This window comes from Rhinopithecus bieti, unplaced genomic scaffold (assembly GCF_001698545.2).
Source record: "Rhinopithecus bieti isolate Rb0 unplaced genomic scaffold, ASM169854v2 scaffold_61298, whole genome shotgun sequence".
Lineage (NCBI taxonomy): Eukaryota > Metazoa > Chordata > Mammalia > Primates > Cercopithecidae > Rhinopithecus > Rhinopithecus bieti.
The window spans coordinates 520,836-547,086 of NW_016823727.1; the positions used below are offsets into that span (position 1 = coordinate 520,836).

The 26,251-nt window shown below is 38.0% G+C and overlaps 2 long non-coding RNA genes across 3 annotated transcripts in view; one reads left to right on the plus strand and one right to left on the minus strand.

The window, feature by feature from the left end:
- The window catches only part of LOC108521798 (uncharacterized), a 66,992-nt gene that overhangs the window by 33,995 nt on the left and 6,746 nt on the right, over window positions 1-26,251 (plus strand). The window lies entirely within an intron of this gene.
- Window positions 4,376-25,260, minus strand: LOC108521799 (uncharacterized). The gene is made up of 2 exons (XR_001883283.1): window positions 25,082-25,260; window positions 4,376-4,601 (listed from the first exon to the last, which is right to left on the minus strand). It is a non-coding gene; the product is annotated as an uncharacterized LOC108521799 (long non-coding RNA).

Genomic DNA, 26,251 nt, shown 5'->3' on the forward strand with positions numbered 1-26,251 from the left:
TTTCTCTTTCTCTTTCTCTTTTTGACAGAGTCTTGCTCTGTTACCCAGGCTGGAGTGCAGAGGCATGGTCTCGGCTCACTGCAACCTCCACCTCTGGGTTCTAGTGATTCTCGTGCCTCAGCCTCTCTAGTAGCTGGATTACAGGCGCGCACCACCATGCCTGGCTAATTTTTGTATTTTTAGTGGAGATGGGGTTTCGCCATGTTGGCCAGTTTGGTCTCAAACTCCTGACCTCAAGTGTTCCACCCATCTTGGCCTCCCAAAGTGCTGGGATTCCAGGCGTGAGCCACTGTGCCCAACCAAGATGGTATTATTTTCTTATAGTTTAAATTAATAACTAGAAAGAATGAAGATTAAAATAAAGAATATTCTTTGATTTGTGACTATGCTTTCAATTATACAAGTAGTTTATACAAATAGTCAAAATAAAGGGCAGGCTAGCTTTTCAGTTTAAGTAACAATGGAGTCTTTTTGTAGGTAAAGCTTTCAGCAGTTTCCCACACATGTTGAGGATGTGAGATGGTGCAATATAATTATTTTAAAACCATACACTGTAAAATGAGGTTTTGCAAGCATGCTAATACTTACACTTGATTTCAAAGTAGAGTGGAGCAAGTAGAAGTGTGATAGATTAAGAAGATAAATGAAAACTGGTTCAGCTTTCTGCCTGATGACCTGATTATAGAAAGCAAGCTAGATATTATGGATAGTACAGAAGACAAAATATGCTGGTATAAAATATTTTACTTATTCATTTATCCATAATTATTTATATTTAATAAAAGTTTTCATCTCCCTATAGGTATATATTCTGTTTTAGAGAAACTCTAGACTGCTCTTGGATATACAGAAAAATAATATTCATCATGATGATTGCCATTTATTAAGCACTTCTGTGCCAATGCTTTACATTCATTATCTCATTTAATCCTTACAGCCACTCTATAAAACAGGTATTATTAGCTAGAATTCCTAAGTAACTTGCTCAAGGTTTCACAGAGAACAAGTCACAGAGCCAGAATCTGTCTGCCTCCAAACTTTACTCCTTAGCTCTTCTAACCCAAACTGTAAGAACTTCAGGAAGAAACAAACAACAAAACAAAACAAAACAAACACCTCAATTCTTAATGCTTCATATAGTTCATAGCCTCAGAGAGACAGTGAAATTCCTGTGTTGCAGCCTGAGTGGGAATTATTTTGAGATCTGTGACTGTCAACTTAATTACCCATACACATGACCTTCTGGATAGTATCAGATTCATCTGTTGATCTCTGAATTATGTTTTGGTGAGTGGTCAAAATTAAGATCATTCTGATGGTAGAAGGTCTGCTAGGCTTTATTTCATTCCCTGTCTGTAAGCAGACAGAGGGCCTGCAGAGACTCCTGGGAGTTTAAATTAGAGGAAGACTTTCTTAGCTTCTTACAAACCTCACCCCGTCTTTTGAATGGTAGTCCTTCAGAGGCATGCTTAAAGAATAGACATTTTCCCACGGTCCCCTGCTGATTCTGAATGAACAGATTCTCAGCCCCCCGCTGACTGGTGAATATATTGCGTATCCCCATCTTTACCCTTTACTGACAGCCTTCATAAAAACTAGTTTACAAGACAAATGGCACTGCAGAACCTCTGACAACTCATTAAGGAAGCATACAGTAGGTTTCTGCCAAAGACTGCTACTATTTTAATGTGACCTAACAGCAGTTTTGTCATGATGGAAGAAGGAAAGGACGCTGCCAAGAATGACTGCCTTTGGTCAAATGCAGCGTAATGTCCCCTTGCATTGTTCTTAAAGAGAGAAGTAGTGAAGAAGTCAATGAACCTATAGATTATCTATGGTATGTGGCTTTCACACATGCTGCTTCCTCTGCATGGAATACCTTTCTTTCTCTTCCCTGCCTGCCCTTCGAGAGCTGGCCCAAATCGTACCTTCAGTATGAACCCTTCCCTGTCACCCATGGCATCACTTCTTCCTCTGGGTTCTGACAACACTTGTTTCTACCTGTTATAACCATTCACACGTTGCCATATAGTTTGTAGAATTATTTGTCTTGACTCAATTAGAAGCTCCTTGAACACAGGATCTATACCTTATTCGCCACTGCATTTCTTTTCTTTTCTTTTCTTTTTTTTTTTTTTTTTTTTTTTTTTTTTTTTTTTTTTTTGAGACAGAGTCTCTGTCACCCAGGCTGGAGTGCAGTGGTGTGATTTCGGCTCACTGCAACCTCTGCCTCCCGGATTCAAGCGATTCTCCTGCCTCAGCCTCCTGAGTAGCTGGCATTACAAGTGTGTGCCACTATGCCTGGCTAATTTTTGTATTTTTAGTAGAGACAGGGTTTCACCATGTTGGTCAGGCTGGTCTTGAACTCCTGACTTCATGACCCGCCCGCAACGGCCTCCCAAAGTGCTGGGATTACAGGTGTGAGCCACCACGCCCAGCCCACCATTGCGTTTTTTGTACCCAGAAGAGCACCTAGCACATAGTAGGTCCCGGGTTACTGATTATTAAATGACTTCCCTATTGTCATATGAGCTTATTCTTGTTGGAGGCCAGATCTACTTAGAGAATGGTGATTATGATAATGAAAATGACGGACAAGTCCTGCCTCTGCCGGTGACTTGCTATGTAGCTTTTCAAGTTTCCCCATTCTGTAAAAGAGGAATTGCAATGGATTGGATATGGATATGCAATTCCTGCCTCATGGAAGAAAATTTCTGCAAATGATTTCAGGGTTTTTTTTTTCATAATTATAGATATATTCATGTTTCCTGCTGTTGTGGTAATTTATACTTTTCCCAAAATCATTCATATCTTGTAATTTATTTTTTAAAGTAATAATAAGTATTCTCCTACTTGTTGATTTCATCTGTACATCTGGTTATAGCCCATTCCTAATTTGTATATATGTGTGTTTTCCTGCCTTTCTCTTTTCCTCTTTCTAAAGAGAAATATGTCAAAATATTAATAATGGTTTTCTGTGAGTGATAAGATTATAGATTACTTTTACTTTTATGTTTGTCTGTATTTTCCAAATATTCAGAAATCAGTCTATATTACTTATGTGTTCACAAAATGATACTTTATGCTTAATTTTCAAATAAGGAAACTGAAGCCAGGAGCATTTCATAGGTGGATCATGGCCTTACATTAGAACCAGAAAACCTGCCCTGACCCAGCCACTCTTTAGCCAACAGGGTAAGAGTCAACCACCACGACTCTTCCAGTTCTCACTGATCTGCAGAAACTGAGCCATTAAACCACTTCACCGTCTCTTGTTCTCGTCTTACATAAAGGGTTGTTAGTGGAAGGTAAACGATCACTGTGAATTGATTGTCGGGGTTTCATCCACCTTATGTGGTAAGTTGAATTTTTTGGCATGTCAGCATATAGTTGGTAATAAAAGACAATTATAATAGTGATAAAAGATAACAGTTAATATGTGATAACACATATGGCAATGAGTGAAAACATCTGAATGTGTAATTGGAAGGTAGATGCTATATATGTGATATTTTAAAATTTCCTGTGATTCTGTAGTAGGATTGTTAAAGGAAAACTATTTTTTATTTTATCTTACTTTACTTTTTTTTTTTGAGACAGAGTTTGTCTCTGTTGCCCAGGCTGGAGTGCAGTGGTACAGTCTCAGTTCAATGCAACCTCCAACTCCTGGGCTCAAGCGATCCTCCCACCTCAGCCTCCAGAGTAGCTGAGACTACAGACATACACCACCACGCCCAGCTGATTTTTGTATTTTTTTTAGAGACAAGTCTCACCATGTTGTCCAGACTGGTCTCAAACTCCTAAGTTCAAGTGATCCACCTGCCTCGGCATCCCAACGTGCTGGGATTACAGCCATGAACCACTGCGCCCAGCACAAAACTTTTTTAAAATAGCTGTTTGGAAAAGGCTTCTTGTGGTTCCTAACTCATAGCAAATTAGAAAGGAAAGGCATGCAGTACAATTTGATTCAACAAATCATTTTGGATTACCTACTTTAAATCTTTTTCTAGACCACATATAGAAATGCTTTATCTTATAAAAATGTAAGCTACTTTCAAAGAGATTTTCTTTAATAAGATTTTAACCATTAGATAAGGCATCTTATTTGTCTTCAAACTCTTAAGTGACTTGCCTGGTGATCACCACATGAACACAATAAAATTGTGTCTTTTCTATGAGGATATAAGTTTATGAGGGCAAAATTATATCCTTATTTCATTGCTCTAAGGTCGTTAACAAACCTTAGAACACTGTAACAAAATGGGGATATTTAACAGGTTTTTAAATAACGATACTAATAGATGGCATTTTTAATATGCCAAACAGGTATTATCCCTTAAATGAATTATTGCATTAAATCATCACAATAAACCTATATAAGACAGTGAGCATTTTCATTTTGTTGAGGTTTAGAGAGATTACAGATTTTCTTCAAGGTTGCATAGCTTGAAAATGGTGTGGCCAGGATTCCACCCAGGTCTGTATGACTCTTCAGAGTTGAGACTCTACTACTTTGATCTCCAAACTCAAAAAATATTTGGTGGCCAAATAAATGAGTGAACTTCCATTTGCAGAAATTTGTAATTAATTCATCACTTTTCCTAGAAAAGAAAAGGGTTTCTGAGTTCACAAACATTTCCCTAAGAGAAAGAACAAGTACAAGTGCCTATGAGATTTATTTTACTCTGTTTCAAAGATGCACCATTGTTTTATATACCAATTGTGTGTTGATTATAATAATTGATATCATGTCTGTATAAACATATGTATCAACTAAAATTATAGACACCATTGATAACTAGTAATATCCTAAATTTTTAGAATGCGTAATAAATGTAATGTGTAAATATATAGGTTTTCTGTATTGCAATGTGAATTATTTTTCTGTAAGTTATGAGGCAGTACCATGCAGTGGTTAAGCACACAGACTATGGACCCAATCAGTGTGTCTGGTTTCAAATCCCAGTTGGCTACTTATTAGCTTGTAGTCTAGGGAAAATCAGTCAGTTTCTTTGATTTTAGATACTTCATCTGTTAAATGGGGATGACAATAATATCTTCCTCTGGATCATTCAAGATATACTTCATTAGACCTAGTGAAACGTTTCTGGTTTAATTTCTAGAGCCTTTTGCAAAATACAGATCAGATCCATTGCTTAAAATACCTATCTGCTGTCAGAGGACATATTTCTGCTTGTATTTTGTTTTCAAAATTGTCTTCTGGTTCAAAGATTTTTAACTGTTGTCAGGAAGTCATCTTCAGTCCTATGATGCCCTAAAAACAGCCATCCTGTCAGGTTATTGACCCTCACTGAGCTTATGGTAAGTTCGAACATGATGTTAATGAGACACGTTTCCATCCACTCACTTCCCACTATAAGCTAGTTAATTTTGCATAAAGAAAACCTCCCATCCATAACTATAGCCTATAGTTCTCATTCCTTCCATCTAGGCAGGTACTTGCTCCATATCTCTTTGCAATTGGAAGATATATATTCACTAATATTTTCTTGCTGTCTTGCTCTCTCTTCTTCCACCTCATCAGTTAGTCTTTGCACAAATAAGCCTCTTAGCTCTATTCACAGAGCAAATGAACGGAATTCATCTTTGTTAGATGAGGTCCATGGCCCAGTGGATCTATTTGGAATATGCCAGACTATTTGTTAACTAGGGTGAGCTATAAAGCATTTTTGGAGATTGAAAAAATGATGTCTTTTGCTCTCCTAGGAAATGTTTTCTAAAGTTAAGTTTAGGAACTATATGGTGTGGGTTTTGTATGATTTTGTTGTTTGCAATTCTGATGGCTAAGGAAGAATAAAGATGTTAACAAAGTTTAACTTTGGACAGAGGATGTAAGAATGACCATTGTCTTTTTTGTGCTTTTCTACATTTGAAACATTCTCCCTGGGAAAAGAATTCTAAATTCCTCCACCTGCTTGAAAAGGTCAGAAACCTCTTTCCAAAAATACTTTTTTATCCTCTTAATGCAAGTCTCAACCCTGGCCACTCATTAGAATCACCTGAAAACATGCTTTTAAAATCTCATGCCTGGAAGGATATGGAAAAGACACTTCTCAAAAGAAGACGTTTATGCAGCCAACAGACATATGAAAAAATGCTCATCATCACTGGCCATCAGAGAAATGCAAATCAAAACCACAGTGAGATACCATCTCACACCAGTCAGAATGGCGATCATTAAAAAGTCAGGAAACAACAGGTGCTGGAGAGGATGTGGAGAAATAGGAACACTTTTACACTGTTGGTGGGAGTGTAAACTAGTTCAACCACTGTGGAAGACAGTGTGGTGATTCCTCAAGGATATAGAACTAGAAATACCATTTGACCCAGCCATCCCATTACTGGGTATATATACCCAAAGGATTATAAATCATGCTGCTATAAAGACACATGCACACATATGTTCATTGCAGCACTATTTACAATGTCGAAGACTTGGAACCAACCCAAATGTCCATCAATGACAGACTGGATTAAGAAAATGTGGCACATATACACCATGGAATACTATGCAGCCATAAAAAAGGATGAGTTCATGTCCTTTGTAGGGACATGGATGAAGCTGGAAACCATCATTCTGAGCAAACTGTCACAAGGACAGAAAACCAAACACCGCATGTTCTCACTCATAGATGGGAATTGAACAATGAGATCACTTGGACACAGGAAAGGGAACATTACACACCGGAGTCTGTTGGGAGGTGGGGGATTGGGGGAGGGATAGCATTAGGAGAAATACCTAATGTAAATGATGAGTTAATGGGTGNATCAATGACAGACTGGATTAAGAAAATGTGGCACATATACACCATGGAATACTATGCAGCCATAAAAAAGGATGAGTTCATGTCCTTTGTAGGGACATGGATGAAGCTGGAAACCATCATTCTGAGCAAACTGTAACAAGGACAGAAAACCAAACACCGCATGTTCTCACTCATAGATGGGAATTGAACAATGAGATCACTTGGACACAGGAAAGGGAACATTACACACCGGAGTCTGTTGGGAGGTGGGGATTGGGGAGGGATAGCATTAGGAGAAATACCTAATGTAAATGATGAGTTAATGGGTGCAACAAACCAACATGGCACATGTATACATGTACCCTAGAACTTAAAGTATAATTTAAAAAAAGTAGTCTCATGCCTGGAACCAAACACAAAGATTCAAATTTAACGTTCTTGGGTGAGTTTTGAGCATTATTATTATTTAAAAGTGCCCCCCAGTGATTCTGATTTGCAGTCAATGAAATTCAATGAATTAATGTGTTGCCTTATCTAATTATCTCTCTGATCTCTTAGTAAGTTCCTTGAGAAATGAACTAATGGTAATAGTTCATCTTATTCCTTATGGAGCACTCAGCTGATATTTGTTGTTTGATTGAGGCTAAGAGGAAAAATAGAAGACATGATCTAGACTTTACAATACAATGTATGCCATTGTAATCCGTCAGAGACATGATTAGATTTTTTTTGTATTATATCTCAGTGCCAATAATTTATTTTATTATCAGCCTTGAGCTAAATTTTAATGCCTGTCTCTGTTACAGAAACTAGAAATTTTATATCGCTGACTGGAATAATAATATAACATGCTCCAGGTCCCTCATCAATCTGTTCAATGAATAGATGATTGGCCATATGCCAAGGGAATCTGCTGCCCTCTGGAGGGTATTGTGCTGTTACAGATGAAAACACCATTTCCCAGGGGATGTTCCAAGGCACATGGGAAATTATGAAACAAAACCAATGCAACAAAAGAAAAAGGTGTCATGGTCATTTGAAAAATTCATAGCATTTGAAAAATGCCACACACTGTATCTCTCTGTAGGAAAGTCACACTACAAATTAGCAAAATAGAGACTGAGAAGTTCTATAATAAAGATATTAGTTTCCCAAACTAATTGGCCCACCTCCCATCCCACATACATACCTTATTTCTGTTAATATTTGGGAAACTAATATTCCACAAATAATATTTTATATTCATAATCTACAAATTAATTAAATTAGGTATTTGGAGAAATTGAAGGAGAATAACGTAATGAAGGATTTCTTAAATAAACTACCAAAAAGGAAATATTGATGAAATGAATACATTAAAATGCAAAGATTCCACATCGCATGTCATGACCTGTTAACTGGAGGGATGCAATCTGATGTGGCAGTGTGATGTGCCGTACTACTATATCCATGCTTATCTTTCTTCTTAGTGCTTATCCTACTGAAACATTGGAGATATTTATACCATTGCATAACAAATGGCTTGTCATTTGTGCTTTACAATAGAAGATGCTGACTTCAAGTACTATCGTATTAGGTTAAAGATGTGTGAAGGATAGGCTGGGTGTGGTGGCTCACACCTATAATCTCAGCACTTTGGGAGGCTGAGGGGTGGATCACTTGAGCCTAGGAGTTTGAGACCAGCCTGGGCAATATGGCAAAACACCATCTCTACAAAAAACACAAAAATTAGCTAGACATTGTGGCTTATGCCTATGGTTCCAGCAACTTGGGAAGTTGAGGCGGGAGGATAGCTTGAGCCTCGTAGATAGAGGGGTACAGAGGTTGCAGTGAGCTGAGATTGTGCCGTTGCACTCCAGCCTGGGCGATAGATAGAACCAGACCTTGTCTCAAAAAAAAAATAAAAAATAAAAAAAGATATATGAAGGACAGCAAGAGGCTAGGCAAGGCATAGTGGAGTTCACCCAGAAGTTCAGTTAGTACAGAGTGGAGGCTCCAAGTATGCAACTCAGGCCAGGAAGATGACAAGTTTGGTGGAAATAAAAAAATGTGTAGTCAGGAAGCTTGGGTTTCATTCTTTTTTTTTTCTTTTGAGACTGAGTCTTGCTCTGTCACCCAGGCTAGAGTGCAGTGGCACCATCTTGGCTCACTGCAAGCTCCCCCTCTCGGGTTCACGCTATTCTCCTGCCTCAGCCTCCCGAGTAGCTGGGAATACAGGCACCCGCCACCATGCCCAGCTAATTTTTTGTATTTTTAGTAGAGACGGGGTTTCACTGTGTTAGCCAGGATGGTCTCGATCTCCTGACCTCGTGATCCACCCACCTCGGTCTCCCAAAGTGCTGGGATTATAGGCATGAGCCACTGTGCTTGGCCGGGTTTCATTCTTTTGTGTCACTAATTTTGTGATCCTGGCCAACTACATGAAAACCTCCTCATCTGTAAAAGGAAATCATGCAGAGCTGTCTAACTGTTGAATGAGATATGACATGAAAATGCTTCATACAGCCTCTGACATCATAGGCACTCAATGAATACAAGTTCAAGGTAAATATGATTTGTGAGCACAGAGATAGCACTAAACTGGACAGTCAAGAGGTCAACATGGGAGGAAGTGAAAACCGCGGGATACATCTAAAGTGACCAACCATCCAGGCCAAGTTTGCCAGGGACAGTCACAGTTTTAGCACATAAAGTCTTGCATTTGGGGAAACCAGGTAGTTCAGAGCTAGGATGGTTGGCCATCCTAGCTCAGAACCTAGAATAGGAGTGCAAACAACAACGATTGGACCCCAAGAAAAAACAAATGGCCAGAAAGCAGGAATAGAGTCTGGAAACACTAGGAAGAATGGTCCTGATGTTGACCAATATTTCTCAGGCACCAGACAGCAAAACAGGCTCAGCATGTGGGTAGGAATAAACCCATAGGTGGAAGTCAGTATACACACCTGACTTAACTGAGAACCTCAGGAGCCGGGTAGTGCTATGCAAGACAAATTTTACAAAATTATTATTTTTTTCTTTTTAAAAGATCTGTCACTCAGGCTTGAGTGCAGGGTGCCATCAAAGCTAACTGTGGCCTAAAATCCTGGGCTCAAGCGATCCTTCTGCCCCAGCCTCCCAAATAACTGAATGGCAGACACACCACTGTGCTGGGCTAATTTTAGAAATTTTTTTGTAGAGATGTGGTCTCACTTTGTTTTCAAGGCTAGTCTCAAACTCCTGGCCTCAAGCAATCCTCCTCCTCGGCCTCGAAAAGTATTGGAATTACAGGTGTGAGCCACTGTGCCTGGCCCAAAATTAATTTTGTAAGTGACTTTGGTGATGAGCTAAAATGAACAATTAGGAAAGGATGGTTTTTTCATTAAATAATGCTAGGACAATAATTATCCACTATACAAAAGGAATCGGATTTTCTACCTCACACAATACAGAAAAGTTTATAATTTAGAAACCTAAATAAGCGGGAAGAAAACTTTAAACATTTTAATAGAAAATAAAAGAGAAAAGCTTAATAAAGTTTTCAAGGCCAGCTGTAGTATCTCACACCTGTAATCCCAGCACTTTGGGTGGCCTAAATAGGCAGATCACTTGAGGTCAGGAGTTCGAGACCAACCTGGCCAACATTGTGAAACACCATATCTACTAAAAATACAAAAATTAGCTGGGCGTCGTGATAGATGCCTATAATCTCAGCTACTCGGGAGGTTGAGGTAGGAGAATCGCTTGAACCCTGGAGGCAGAGGTTGCAGTGAGCCAAGATTGCACCACTGCACTCTAGCCTGGGCAACAGAGTGAATGAGACTCTGTCTCAAAAAAAAAAAAAAAAAAAAAAAAAAGATTTTAAAACAAGCAATAAAAATGGAAAGATTCATAAAGTTGATTATTTATTTTTTATTTTTATTTATTTATTTTTTTGAGACAAAGTCTTGCTCTGTCGCCCAGGCTAGAGTGCAGTGGCGCAATCTTGGCTCACTGCAGCTTCTGCCTCCCGGGTTCCAGCAATCCTCCTGCCTGAGCCTCCTGGGTAGCTGGGATTACAGGCACACACCACCACACCCGGTAATTTTTGTATTTTTAGTAGGGACGGGGTTTCACCACTTTGGCCAGTCTGGTCTCAAACTCCTGACCTCAGGTGATCCACCCGCCTTGGCTTTCCAAATTGCTGGGATTACAGGCATGAGCCACCGCACCCGGCCAAAGTTGATTGCTTTGGAATGAAAAGATTCCATGAACACAGTGAACAGCCAAGCCATAAACTGAGAAACAATATTTACAATATATCAAGCCCATAAAGTACTTATATCAGCAAGTACTTTAAGGAAAATGCCAGCAATCTAGTAGGCATAGGACAGGAATAGGCAATTCATGGAAGAAACTTCAGTAGCAAAAACACATTTTTTTAAAAACCTCAGTTTTACTACTTGTCAGAGAAATGCAAATTGAAACCACAATGAGATAACATTTTATATCAAGCAGATTGTCAGAAATTAAAAAGCCTGCCAATACCAAGCACTGGCGAGAATGTGAAGCCACAGAAATTTTCTCACACTTCTACTGAGGGTGTAAAATACAACCATCTTGGAGAGCAAATGCTCAATAGCTATGGATGTTTTGAAAGTATACACTTGTGCAATACCTCCTCGTGCAGCCTGGAGAAACTCGCAAATGTGTGCACAATGGGTCAGGTATAAGAGTGTTCACTGTAGCGTGGTTTATAAGAGCAAAAGACTGAAAACACTCTGAATGTCCATCAGCTGTAAATTAAATAAATTGTTGTATAATTCATTTGATGGAATGCTAACATACAGCAGTTACAGTAAATGACTAGATGACCAGTATCATGACATCTCAAAAGCATAATAGTAAACTAGAAAAAGTAAGTTGCACAAATATTTATACCATATGGTATCCCTTATATCAGCTGTAAAATATGTGCAATATTATACATTTTATGTGTACACAAATATGTAATAAAAATTCAAAAACAGTCACAGAGATAATAAACCAAATATTGACTACTTCTAAAGAGAAAAAGATGGACATGAAATCAGAAATAGTTAATAAGGCATCAAACGTGTCTACTACGTTTTATGTTTAAAATATCTGATGTAAGTAAAGCAAAACGTTAAGATTTGACAGAGTTGGGTGGTAGATACACAACTTATTTCATTCTCTAGACTTTTCTGTATGCGTTAAGTATTTTATTTTGACAAAATAAAAACAATGTTATTAACATTTAAATTCAGATTATTTCAGAACTACTCTAAAATATTTTTAAAAGCAAAACGATGCTTTCTGGAGTTGGTAACTTGACAAAGCCAAGTTTAACAGTCTGTTCAAATAAAGTTAAAGTATACCTTGTCCTGACACAGATTTCACTGCCACTTAACCAACACTAGATGTCACTTTACTTCATGCATTTAATTTGAGAGTTTCTGGTTGAAATTAAGTAAACTTGGGTATGTTTTATCATTTTCTTTCTCCAGTAGATACAGAGAATTAGGAAAAATGAAAATGTTCTCTGCTATATATCCATCCAGGAAGACAAAGGACATGTATATTTGGGTTTATCCTTTTATCCTTGGCACCTACGGCATATAACAGGGTTGCAAAAGTATTGTTAATCAAATAGACAAAGGATACAAGAGAGTTTCAGAGAAGAAATGTTTAATATCCCCAACATGTATATAATTACATTTGGAACAGTTTTGCCTTCAAACAGCAGCGAGCGGTTGAAAGCAGACCTCACAGGGATTTGCAAGGGAAAGGTTATAACTCTAATTTCAAAGCCCAGCTTGTGGTCAGTGGAGAGAAGACACCATTTCAGATCTTCCAACCCAAAGTTGTATCGCAGTTCATTGGATCATTGCATCTCCAATAAGGACTGACAAATAAGAACTCCTTAAATCAATAATTGAACCTTTTTAGAAGGAGAGGCACCTTTGATAATCATGAAAATCATGAACTCTCTGGAAATTTTCATCTAAACATATAAAAATCAGCCAGGCGCAGTGGCTCACACCTGTAATCCCAGCCCTTTGGGGGCCACAGTTGGTGGATCACTTGAGGACACGAGTTTGAGACCAGACAGGCCAACACAGTGATACCTTGTCATTACCAAAAAAGTACAAAAATCAGCTGGGCTTGGTGGCACATGCTTGTAGTCCCATCTACTCAGGAGGCTGAGGCAGGAGAATTGCTTGAACCTGGGAGGTAGAGGTTGCAGTGAGCCGAGATCACACCACTGCACCCCAGCCTGGGTGACAGAGTGAGACCCTGTCTCAAAAAAAAGATTTTTGTTAAACATATAAAAACATATAAAATTGTTATGTGCAATTTTTGCAGATTTGCAGACCTCCTAAAAGCTCATGCATGAACTCCAGGTCAGGACCCCTTGACCAGAATGGATAAAAGCACTTGCCTAGGTGCCTTTCCCAAGCTTTCTTAAACTCTGCCAATAATCAGAATTTCAGCTAAGGCTGGCACATATCACGTGAACTAAATGACATGACCATACAAATGAATGGAATGGAAACTAACCCTGTAAATTCAGGTAATTAACCAAATGTGGGCAATGTCTACTTTGGAAATATTTGGCTTATGGATAATAATCAAAGTGCTTTTATATACATTTTTTTCTAAGAATAATTAAGAAGGCCGGGCGCGGGGTGGCTCGAAGCCTGTGACATCCTCGCACTTTGGGAGCCGAGACGGGGCGGATCACGAGGTCAGGGAGATCGAGGAACCAATCCTGGCTAAACACGGTGAAATCCCGTCTGCTACTAAAAAAATACAAAAAACTAGCCAGGCGAGGTGGCGGCACCTGTAGTCCCAGCCTTACTTGGGAGGCTGAGGGCAGGAGAAATGGCTGAACCGGGAGGGCGGAGCTTGCAGTGAGCTGAGATCTGGCCACTGCCCTCCAAGCCCGGGAGACAGAGCGAGACTCTGTCTCAAAAAAAAAAAAAAAAAAAAAAAAAAAAAAAATAATAATACAGTTAAGTAATAATAATAATAAATAATAATATTACAAGAAAAAATAGTAATAGATTTGGTTTGCTAAAATATTGTATTTGGAAAGCTTGGTTTTTCTTGGGGAGCAAAGCCCAAATCCTAGGAGATTGCCATAATAATATTTTCTAGTGCCTGAATGATTGTTCAACTGTTTTCATTTTACACCTTCTAACTGGAAAGAACTAGTTTATAATTTTGTTACTGATTTTCTTGCATCATAAATATTACAGAATAGCCCAAACTAGGTGAGGTTAGTTCATTGTATGAATACAAATTAATGAAATTTCACTACATTGTGTAAAGATACTCTAAATAAAATAAGCTTGAAACTCCTTTACCTTCTTTGCTCCAGAGCCTTTCCCTCTAAATCAAATAAGCTTGAAACTTCTTTATCTTCTTTGTTCCAGAGTCTTTCCTTATTAAAAAGACTTCTTAGGCTGGGCACGATGGCTCACACCTATAATCCCAGCACTTTGGGAGGCCAAGGCAGGAGGATCTGTTGAGCCCAGGAGTTTGAGACCAGCCTGGGCAACATAGTGAGACCCTGCCTCTACAAAAAGTTTTAGAAAATTAGCCAGGCATGGTGGCACTGCCTATGGTCCCAGCTACTTGGGAGGCTGAGGTGGGAGGATTGCTTGAGCCTGGGAGGTTGAGGCTGCAGTGAGCTATGATTGCACCACTGCACTCCAGCCTGGGCAACAGAGTCAGACTGTCTCAAAAGAAAAAAGAGACCTCTTTCCAGGGACCCCCCTCTTTCCAGGGACACTCAGGTCTGTTAACCACATATCAAGATTTCAAAAACAGGTGTTGAATGACAAAGAGAGTTCTTCTTTATTTTTTATTTTTTTAATGAAACTCCGTTTCATTACAGAGGGTAGTGGTGTGATCATGGCTACTGCAACCTTGACCTCCTGGGCTCAGTGATCCTCTTACTTCAGGCTCTGAAGTAGGAAGGACTATAGGAATGTGTCACCATGCTCAGCTATTTTTTTCTTTCTTTTTGAGACAGAGTCTCACTCTGTTGCCCAAGCTGGAGTACAGTGGCATGATCTCAGCTCACTGCAACTTCCGCCTCCTGGGTTCAAGCAATTCTCCTGCCTCAGCCTCCCGAATAGCTGGGACTAGAGATGCTGCCACCACACCCAGCTAATTTTTGTATTTTTAGTAGAGACAGGGTTTCACCATGTTGGCCAGGCTGGTCTCGAACTCCTGACCTCAGGTGATCTGCCTGCCTTGGCCTCCAAAAGTGCTGGGATTACAGGTGTGAGCCACCACGCCCAGCCGCTCAACTAATTTTTGAAATTTTTTGTATTGATGGTGTCTTGCTATGTTGCCAAGGCTGTTCTCAAACTCCTGGGTTTAAGCAATCATCCTGCCTCAGTCCCCCAAAGTGTTGGGATTACAGGTGTGAGCCACCACACCTGGCCAGCATTCTTCTTTATCATGATCACCCTGTTACTGAAAGTATGTTATAGGCTATAGTTACAGTGGATAAATTGTGCCAATTTTTAAGAAGTATCATTTTACTCACTGGAGATTATGTTAATGCCATGAGAATGGTAAAACCAGGGTTTGTTTTTCTTCTATTATGCAACTTTGCTATATGTACTAGGCCGTGGTAAAGTAAAGCAGTAGTATAGCAGAGTCCTGATTTGGTGCAGTGATCATTTATAGGCTTAGCTGGTCATAGCACCCATTGTGAAATTACATGCAGAAAATGGATCCTGCTTTAAGAGAACAGAATCTAACTTGGATTCTAATTCTTCAACCAACCACAAAAAACTTCCACACCTCTTTCTAGGAGATGCAGAAAAACACCCTTTATCAGAGTCATAAAGAATTTTACATTCAGAGTTGTTTCCTTAAGGCGAAGAGCCTGAGTGCTAACCCTTCTTTGTAACTGACAAAAACCCTAGCATGTTTTCTTAAAGAAAATTATTATTATATATACATTTTTCTCCAGAGTTAAAATGTTGATACTAATAATTTTCTCAAGAAAACATCCTAGGGATATTGTCAATTACAAACAAAGGAGGGTCAGTACTCGGGCGTTTTAACTCTCTGGAGAAAAATTTATATTTTCACAACTAAATACTTTACCATTTATTCAATAAAATCTGTAAATTTTCAGTTATTGATTTAACAATTTCTCTCTGACTTTAGAACTTGATATCATTTGACTATTATAACAAGTACTTGATTTAATGACCATCTTTTTCTCTGGAAGATATCATCCTACATGAGTAGGCTTAGTCAATAGACTTCATTTTTTTGTTTGTTTTTTTGTTTTTGTTTTTGTTTTTTGAGACGGAGTCTCACTCTGTCACCAGGCTGGAGTGCAGTGGCGCGATCTCAGCTCACTGCAAGCTCCGCCTCCCAGGTTCAAGCGATTCTCCTGCCTCAACCTCCCGAGTAGCTGGGACTACAGGCGCGTGCCACCACGCCCAGCTAATTTTTGTATTTTTAGTACAGATGGTGTTTCACCATGTTGGCCAGGATGGTCTTGATCTCTTGAACTCGTGATTTGCCCACCATGGCCTCCCAAAGTGCTGCGATTACAGACATGAGCCACTGCTCCTGACTTTGTATTTCTATTTCTGCAGTCATGATTCTATAATCTCATTTGATCATTCCATCAATTTATGGTTCTATAGTAAAATACTTTGTTTGTATATGTTCATGTCATACACCAAATGTAAGTGTTCATTTTACCATCATTTCTTGACACTTTAAAAATTGTTAGCATTTTCTAAACTTTAGAATTACTCAGCTTGGGGGTAAGTTCAGTGAGGACTGCTGGTGGTAGATAGCATGAGACCTGGGTAATACTGAATACAGCTCTGTATCTAAGCTGCTCTTTGGATCAATAGACTTTCTTTCTGGGCCAAATTATATCTCCTTTTCATTGACAGGTGAACATCTCAACATCTTGTAGCCTTTTCTCCTTCTTAGAAAACACAATAGAAATAAATGGGTGAATCCAAAGCAGTATAATTTTAGCAAACAGAAAAGATATTACACTCCTTCTGGAGTGTAATGGCATGATCATAGTTCATTGTAGCCTCAGTCTCCTGGGCTCGTGATCCTCCCACCTCAGCCTCCTGAGTAGCTGGAACTATAGGTTTGTGCCACCATGCCTGGCTAATTTTTGTTATCTTTAGTAGAGACGAGGTCTCAGTATGTCACCCAGGTGAGTCTCCAACTCCTGAGCTTAAGCGATCCTCCCTCTCTGTCTCCCAAAGTGCTGAGATTACAGGTGTGAGCCATCATGCCCAGCTCCTTATTCATTTTAAACCTTCATGTATGCCTTTAGAGAATGTCTTTCTTGCCCCTTTTTAGCATATCCAAACCTTATCATAGTCGCCATCCAGCCTTTTTTTCTTTTTCTGGGTCTCCCAGTCTCTAGCATGTTTTATCGCCTTGTAGTAGTCTCTCATTGCTTTATGTGCAAATTATTACATCCCAGATCAGATTGTATATCTCTTGAGAACAATCTTGTGCTTTGTTTACCAAGCTTGGTAAACACTGGATATATAATCTACTTTCCTTGCATTTAATTATTGCTAAAGAGTTGATTCCCAATTTACTTTTTCCCCTACCATTTTTACATTTTGTTGGAGAACTTTTACTTATGTGCTGGGAAACATAAATAAACCCCAAGATTGTTCTCAAGAGGCTTACAATCGGATACAAATTCATAAACTTTCTTAAAACATTATGAGATTTTTTTTTTTTTAGCTCATCAGCTTTCGTTAGTGTTGGTGTATCCCCAAGACAATTCTTCTTCCAATGTGGCCCAGGAAAGCCAAAAGATTGGACACCCCTGGTTTAGACTATTAATAAGCAGTTCTTATTTCTAAAGAAGTTTTGCGTCATATTCTTCCCCCCTTTTTTTGTCTTGATCTACTGTAGGTGAAACATTTGTAGATTAGCTGGTTCCCCTTCATTCCTTCTCTTCTGAAATGTGTGGTAAAGTAAAAATGCCTAAAGCAATAATTTGTGGATAAAACAGCTGCACATGAAAATAATTGATGTGGTTTAAAATTACTCCGAGATGGAAAATAAGATGCCTTTTCAACCTACACTCTAAAAGAGTACTAAAGCTAATTCTTTATAAATCATGGAATGGAAGCAAAGAAAGACACGTTTTGGGTAGTCAATCAATTTTAAATAAGGAGAGTTTTAAAATTTTGTATAAAAAATTAGAAAATGTTCAGTTCCCTAAAAGGACATAGCTGAAGATGAAGAAAGTCTTAACTACACCCTTAGCAATGTGGGTTTAATGTTTTCTATAATTACAAATATGAAAGCTGATTGCTTTGGTTCCTTTATAAGTTAATCATTTTAAACATCACACACCAGGGCCTATCGGGCAAGGGGAGGGAGAGCATTAGGATAAATATCCAATGCATGCAGGGCTTAAAACCTAGATGACAGGTTGATGGGTGCAGCAAACCACCATGGCACATACATACCTATGTAACAAACCTGCACATTCCACACATGTATCGCAGAACTTAAAGTAAAATTTAAAAATAATAATAGTAAGCTAACCTTTTTAAAAAAATGCCTTTGTAGTTTTAGCTTTTTTCTATTATGTCTCTGCAACTTTCCTGGGAGTGACCCAAGCACAAACATTCTGTGCTTATGGTACTTGCCAAGGTGCTGTTGTCACTGCAGTGCTGCCCTAATGCCACCTACACCTGGCCTGCATGTGTGTTTATGATGCTAAACACTGGGATGGGACTAGAAGATTCAACAAGATACAGCAACGTGACACAGATACTATTTGATTGATTTTTTTTCTTCTTGTGTAGATCTATATAGAGCCATCCTTTCTAAACTTATAACAGTGCTTTCGTTTTAGTCATTTATTTCTTCATCTGAAATTCTTTGTTCTAGACAGGAGTCCCCAACTCCTGGTCCGTGGCCTGTTAGGAACCAGCCTGCATAGCAGGAGGTGAGTGGCAGGCCAGCATTACCACAAGAGCTCCGCCTCCTGTCAGATCAGTGGCAGCAATAGATTCTCATAGGAGTTCGAACCTTGTCGTGAACTGCACATGCAAGGGAGCTAGGCTGCAGGCTCTTTATGAGAATCTAATGCCTGATGATCTGAGGTGAAACAGTTTTATCCCAAAACCATCCCCACACCGACCTCGTCCATGGAAAAATTGTCTTCCATGAAACCAGTCCCTGCTGCTAAAAAGATTGGGGACTGCTGCTCTAGAAGATGCACTTGTTAAGAGAATTCTATTTCCCCGGTTTTCTTCATTTAAAGAAAGTCTGAGTAATAATTTTTTTAAGTCCAATACTTTTCTTTAAAAGGAAATTAAACAGGAAATAGGAAAGAGTTGAGTCATTATCCTTTAAATTGCTGTATCTCGCAGCTAATTCACACCAGAAGCCTAAAAATTAAGCAGCAATAAAATGTGATGATTCACTAGCAGTTTTCACTGCTTGATTTGAGGCTGTTGTTAATTTCAGTACTTCATAGTGGTAGCTAAGCATAAAAATTTAAAATATATCCATGTATTCAAAAAAATCTTTAAGCTCTATGATTTATGATGTTTAGCAGTGTCTGTATATAAAGATAAAAATAGTCTAAGTATGTATCATATTTGTTATAGCCTAATAGTTTACTTTGGTAGTGAAGGAATTTACGAGTAAATTATATAAACATTATCATTTAAGCCTATGTATGGATTTTGAGAAAAGAAGTCGGCTGGGACAATGAAAGGCAGTGACCTTAACTAAACATCTAAAGATTAAAATAAAATTAAAGCAATAACTACAGTATATTACAATTAGCAATAACTACAATATATTACAATTACAACATACTACAATATATTACAATTAAAGCAATAACTACAATATATTAAAATTAGGCTGACATAAAGCCTTTAATTTCAACCATGTTAAATATTATATGTTAAATAATATTAGACCATGTTAAATAAAGTTAAATAAGTATTAAACATATTTTGGATATTTAGAGTAAGGAAATGTGAATGTTTCTCTATGAACATTTTACTAATAAACTTGTAAAAATCAACTGGCAAAATATATTTTCTTAACTATATGAAAAAATGTAAAAGAAACAACTCATATAAGTACATATTATGTGTAAGACACTATTCCTAGAACTTTATGTGCAATGATGACTCATTTAGTCCTTGATATGGTTTGACTCTGTGTCCCCACCCAAATCTCATCTCAAATGGTGATCCCCATGTGTCTAGGGAGGGACCTGGTGTGGGAGGTGAATGGATCATGGGGGCGGACTCTCCCATGCTGTTCTTATGATAGTGGGTGAGTTCTCATGAGATCTGATGGTTTAAAAGTGTGTGGTGGTTCTCCCCACTCTCTCTCTCTCCCCTGCTGCCCTGAGAAGAAGGTTGGTGTTCCCATTTGCCTTCCACCATGATTGTGAGATTTCTGAGGCCCCCCAGTCATGCTTCCTGTTATGTCCATGGAACTCTGAGTCAATTAAACCTCTTTTCTTCATAAATTACCTAGTCTCAGGTAGTTCTTTATAGCAGTGTGAGAACAGACTAATATAGTCCTCTTAACAAATCTCTAAGAGAAATACTCGTAGTATCCCAATTTACAGATGAGGAAACTGAGACATAAAGAAGGTAGATAATTTGCCCAAAGTCACTCTGCTAGTGAGTGGGATTCTAACCTAGAGTTAGAACATGAGCATCTAGGCTCCTAATCATTTCACCATTCTGCTTTTGCAGCATGATCAGTAATCTTTTAATTCACTTTGGTTAGAGCAATTAAAAATGTCTGGTTAAGATAACAAGTTATGGTGGGTTAGTATTATTACCTTATTAATCTCACAACATGGAATTACCCAAATAAGTTGTATAGAATTTTTAAAAATATGAGTACATTGCTGGACATCACGTCCTTAGGCTTCAGGAACTAAAGACACATTGCAATTTACTATAGGCTAATTAGCAAAAAAGAAAAAAAGCTCCACTGCACCTGGTAGGAAAAAGATAAATAATAATTAACTTTTATTAAATGCTTATGATATGTCAAGCATTATTCTGAGTGCTTTAATTAATGTATTTAATCCTACCACAATCTTCTAAGATATGTGTCATTATTACTCCCATTTTATGAATGAGGCTAAGTGGGAGTAACATGTTCACCCTGCCCTCTCCCTCCTCTATTCTTCATTGCTGGAGATTTCGGAATCTTGGTTGTTTTCTTGTTTTTTATTTGTGGCTGATTTAAAAACTTTTAGGTGGCTTTTTCTGGTAAGGAAAGTTGCAACCTTTGGTTTAAGACTGAGTTGAGGCTGGGCGCGGTGGCTCATGCCTGTAATCCCAGCACTTTGGGAGGCCAAGGCAGGCGGATCACGAGGTCAGGAGTTCAAGACCAGCCTGGTCAATGCGGTGAAACCCCATCTCTACTAAAAATACGAAAATTAGCCAGGTGTGGTGGCCTGTGCCTGTAGTCCCAGCTACTCAGGAGGCTGAGGCAGAAGAATCGCTTGAACCCAGGAGGCAGAGTTTGCAGTAAGCCGAGATTGTGCCACTGCACTCCAGCTTGAGCAAGACTCTGTCTCAAAAAGAAAAAAAAAAGAAAGAAAAAACTGAGTTGAAGGATACTTGCTGCTTCATGACATAATTTTAAGAAAATGGCTTTGAAGGCATTTTGCTCTCTGCCTGCAATGTTTCTACTGCATGATCTGGTTTAGTATAATAATAATGACCAGGAGCTCTGTCATCTAACTTTTCAAATCCTGGCTCTGCCTCTGTCTTAGAAGCAGAGGTTCCTGTTCCTGCTGCTGTACTAAAATACCTTAGACTAGGTAATTTATAAACAACAGAAATTTATTCCTCATAGTTCTGGAGACTGGAAAGTCCACCATCAAGGCAGCAGCAGATTAGAGGTCTGGTGAGTGTCCCCTCTCTGCTTCAAAAATCGCACCTTCTCAAGGAATCCTCCCATGGCAGAAGGCTGTGAACAGGGCAAACAGGCTTTCTTCAGCACTAAGGGCACTAATCCCATTCATGAGGTGACTTAATCACCTTCCACCTCCTAATATCATCACCTTGGGGGTTAGGTTTCAACACATGAATTTTGGAGGAACACAAGCATTCAGACTATAGCAGCTTCTTCTTAGGTGATCTTGTGCAGTTTCTTGAATGGGTTACACAGAAACATCCCTGCTTTGTTAGTGTTCCTGGGGTAAGGGAAGGAGAGCGTCATGGGGTGGGATAGGAAGAGAGCTGATTGAGAAAGGGAATGAAAGAGGCAGGAGGCTATAAAAGTATTTAAAATGTTTCCTCCTAACCTCATTCAACATTTTCCCTTACTTGCTTGATGTTTTCTGTTTGCTTAATGATGAAATCTGTCTGATTCCTGTCAACTTTTTCTTAGTCATATGAGAACTTTCTAGAACTAATGGGCTTGCATGAGAACTGACTCCCAGGCCCACCCATGCTGTTACAGTGAGATCACTTTTTGTAGCACTAGTTCTCATTCTGCTTGCCATCTTTCCTGATGTGTCACCAAAGTTGTCTGTGAACCACACCCACAAAAACAACTCAGAAACAGATTTTCTTGAACCACATGTGAGGTTGGGGAAGTGTGGTATTTTTAAGTAGGCCACATAGTATCTAACTGATCGCTCTTCCTCCATTGTGGACAAATATTTATTGAAAACTTACCCTTTGCCTGGCACCAGTGATAGAAAGACAAATGTCCCTGGATACTTTGTATTAGCAGCAAGCCTAGTATGCCTTATATACTGCCAGGGTAGATGGTTTTTATTTTTTTTTAAGTTAAGTTGCTTTCCAACTCTTGACTGTGCATAACTTTTTTCTTATAGCCTGTGGTCTCTATTTTTGCCTTCTGTGTAGCTCTTTCACTGGCATCATTACTTGCAAATATGGCAGAGCATCTCAACTTTATTCTACCAGGATCACGATTGATTTATATTCCTCTTTTGGCTCCATGCAGTGCTTTTTTCTGCTAGTGCAAGCTATTTACATGCACTTACTCTGCACTTTGCACACATTATTCCCCTTGTGGTATTACCCCCTGTGAGGTCTGGACCTGTGTTATCCAATACTGAATGAATAAGATATTCCAAAAATACATATACTATATATAGGTATATGTCTGTCTATCTATCTGTCTATCTATCTATCTATCTATCTATCTATCTATCTATCTATCTATCGTCTCTCCATATTACCTACAATGTATATTATATATATGTAACTTAAAACTCTAGATATGCAGCTAAAAAATGAACTGGCTATAGCCTTTGCCCTTTTTAGTATATAACTAAAGACCTGCCTTTCTAAAGAAAGCTTCTGGTTTCAATCATATAAAATTAATTTTTGATCTTGCTTGTACATGGGATGAAAGCTTAAAAAGTTATAATTGATAATCTCGTGTCACTGTAAGTTCAGCATGTATCATTTCTTGGTGAGAAAGCAGAAGCTATGTTATGAAATCCTCTCCCTCTCTGCTTTGAAGAAATTTTTATGGCAGAAACTAAACTATAAATGCAACTTAAACTTGTAACTAAGCCAAACAACTAGGATTCATGGGCATATCAGCATCATTATGATGGTGATGATCATGATGATCATTACTACCTTGCCATTATCGTCTCACCACAAGTATTATTATTACTACTAATGAGAGTTGTAATTATATTACTTTTAAGTTGATTCTTTCTCCAAAATGAATTCCTCCCCTCTTTTCCCATTTTTTTAACCTCATCTTAACTGTGTTTATAGAAAGAGAAGTGACAATTTACTTAATTACATAATACTAAACAAACAAATATTGTATCAACACTGATTTGGCATAGAATGAGGTTGCCTATTAAAGCTGTATTATCATAACGTATCTCCCTGACATGATATTTTTTCCACTTTCAGTCAAAAGTAGAATTTTTTTTGAAACATATTTAGAGTTGTTTCTGGAGTTAGGCATTAGTAGATTATCATTAATTGCTTGAGAGAGACCCCAGTCCTAATTAGACAGAAAAGTAAAATGCATAGGCAAGGCTACCACAGTCAGCCTTGAAGGTTGCACACTGCAGAATCCCAGGGCATGCTACTCACACAGTGATATGAATGGCATTCCTAACGTTGTGCAGCAGAGCAGCCTGCATATTTGGAAGTACTGAGAATATTGTAGGAAAAAATAAAGAACATTTCATGGAAGCATTTGGTAGATCCATGGTCGTCTCATTGTCTTTGAAGGTAAATTTTATTTTTAAATTTAATTCTTTCTGGAAGCCATAAATATTAAGAAGTATAATAATTTGAATGGAAAGAGAAAAATATTTTCAGTAGGAGATTCTACAATCAATATTCAGTTTCACAAAAGTACACCATTAGAAATGAGAACAAATGTAAAACTTGGACTTAGAGTGTGTAAAGGGCAAATCAACTAGTAGAGAAGGTAAACATAGGAGAAAATATTTAAGAAAATAAATGACTCTAGCAATAGTGCAGATTACATAGCTTGAATTCTCTCGGTGCAAAACATCTAGTGCCAGCTGAAAACAAACATTTTAAGCACATTGTTTGCCTCACAAAGATAATAAAGGAAATCACCAGTCCTCCAATATTGTGACTATTCAAAATGTACTACATATTCTAGCCAGTGTAATTAGAAAAGAAAAACAAATAAAAATTATAAAGATTGGAAAGAAGAAATAATTGGTCCATAAATGTACACGATATGGTTGTTTATATGGAAACATGGAGTTAGGCGTAAGAGACTACAGATTATTAGAATTAGGAATTTAGTAAGGTTGCTGGATATAAGATCAATATACAAAAAGCAATTACATACCCATACAGCAAAGATTAAGAAATATTACATTTAAAAATATATCATCTATAAAATAATCAAAATATGTATAGGAATAAATCTAATAAATGATTGGCAAGATTTTTATGAAGAAAATTAGGCAACTTTGTTGAAATGTCTTAAAGAGGACCTAAATACATGGAGAATATAACATGTTCATAAAAATGTAAACTGAACTCCCTAAAGATGTAAATACTCCTTAAATTAACTATAAGTGTAATACAATTCTGATTCAACCCAACCCAACAGATCTGAATAGTGGAATAGAATTGAGTTGCTGGTATTTGAGGTGATTCTGGAATTCTTTGGAGAGCCTAGTATAATTAATGGTGCCTTTGATAGAAAAAATATTCCCTGTAAATTTTGTTTTCAAAAGGATGAATACTCAGATATTTGTTGCAAATAGAAAATCTATCTTAATTATCAAGAACTTGAATATTTACATCAACATACGAAACTAAGGATGTGATGATTTCTTGGCAAAGGAATTGCTGTGTCAGTTGCAAGATGGCATTTTTCATCCATGACTCAGAAGAGAAGTCTGGAATACCTGCCCAGTGCCTAATACGGATATAGACTCTAGGCTTCCAGACCCAGAGAGGAGAATGTTTTAGCAAGTGCATACTGCCACACATGAGAGCATCCAAAGCATCCAAAGGTATCTGAACTACTATACCTCACCCAGAGGCTACCTGTTAAACTATAACAGGCATGCCACCTGTTCCTTCAGAGGCCAATAAGTGATCTTTGAACAGGGTTGGAGTTAAAAAGTAAACCTATCCTTCACGTTTTTGCATTGTTAAAACTAAAGTACTTATAACAACAGACTTGATATGACTCTGTGGTCAATGTTTGCTTCTAAGATTGGCTCATTGTTTACATTTTAAAGGAAGAACACATTTGTTATGAAAAGTTTTCCGAATAGTCTGATTGCTTTGGAAGCAGCTCTTAAAACTGTAACACTATGTAATTGGCCAAACTTTCTGTACTACAGTTACCCTTCCAACTCTATAACCATGAGTTTTGGTATTTTCAGTGAAAAGAGAGCCAGTTCAAAACATAAGATTATTTAGATGCCTTTTAAAAGAGTTATACTATAACTTTTGTGTTAAAAACCAAGAATTCCAAAGAACGCTGATAAAGATTAAGATCTTCATCAACAAGCATTTATTTTCTCAATAGGCGTGAAAGCATTATATAAAATATGGAAAAAATCTCAGACTAGTGATGTGTTTGGTGTGTCCTTTAAACAATTTCTTTTGTGTTTCTGGCCCACCCTCTTACCTTGCTTTTCCTCTCTTACATCCTCTTCATTGTGGAAAGAGGTAATAGATACAAACCAAAAACTTCATGGAAAGCATGCATGGCAGTCTGTTTCCTAAAATATACACTAAAACTGTGATTAGTTTTCTATTTACTTTTCTCTTCTGTTGTTTACTAGTTGCTAACAGTGGCTATCATTTGAAAAGTGGGAAAATAGTAAAGCTATAGATGATCTGAACAGATCAGTCAATTTGACCTAGTGGACATTTATCAAATACTTCAATAACAGCTGAATTACACATTCTTTTCAAATTCACATGAAATATACACCACAATAGGCCATATGCTAG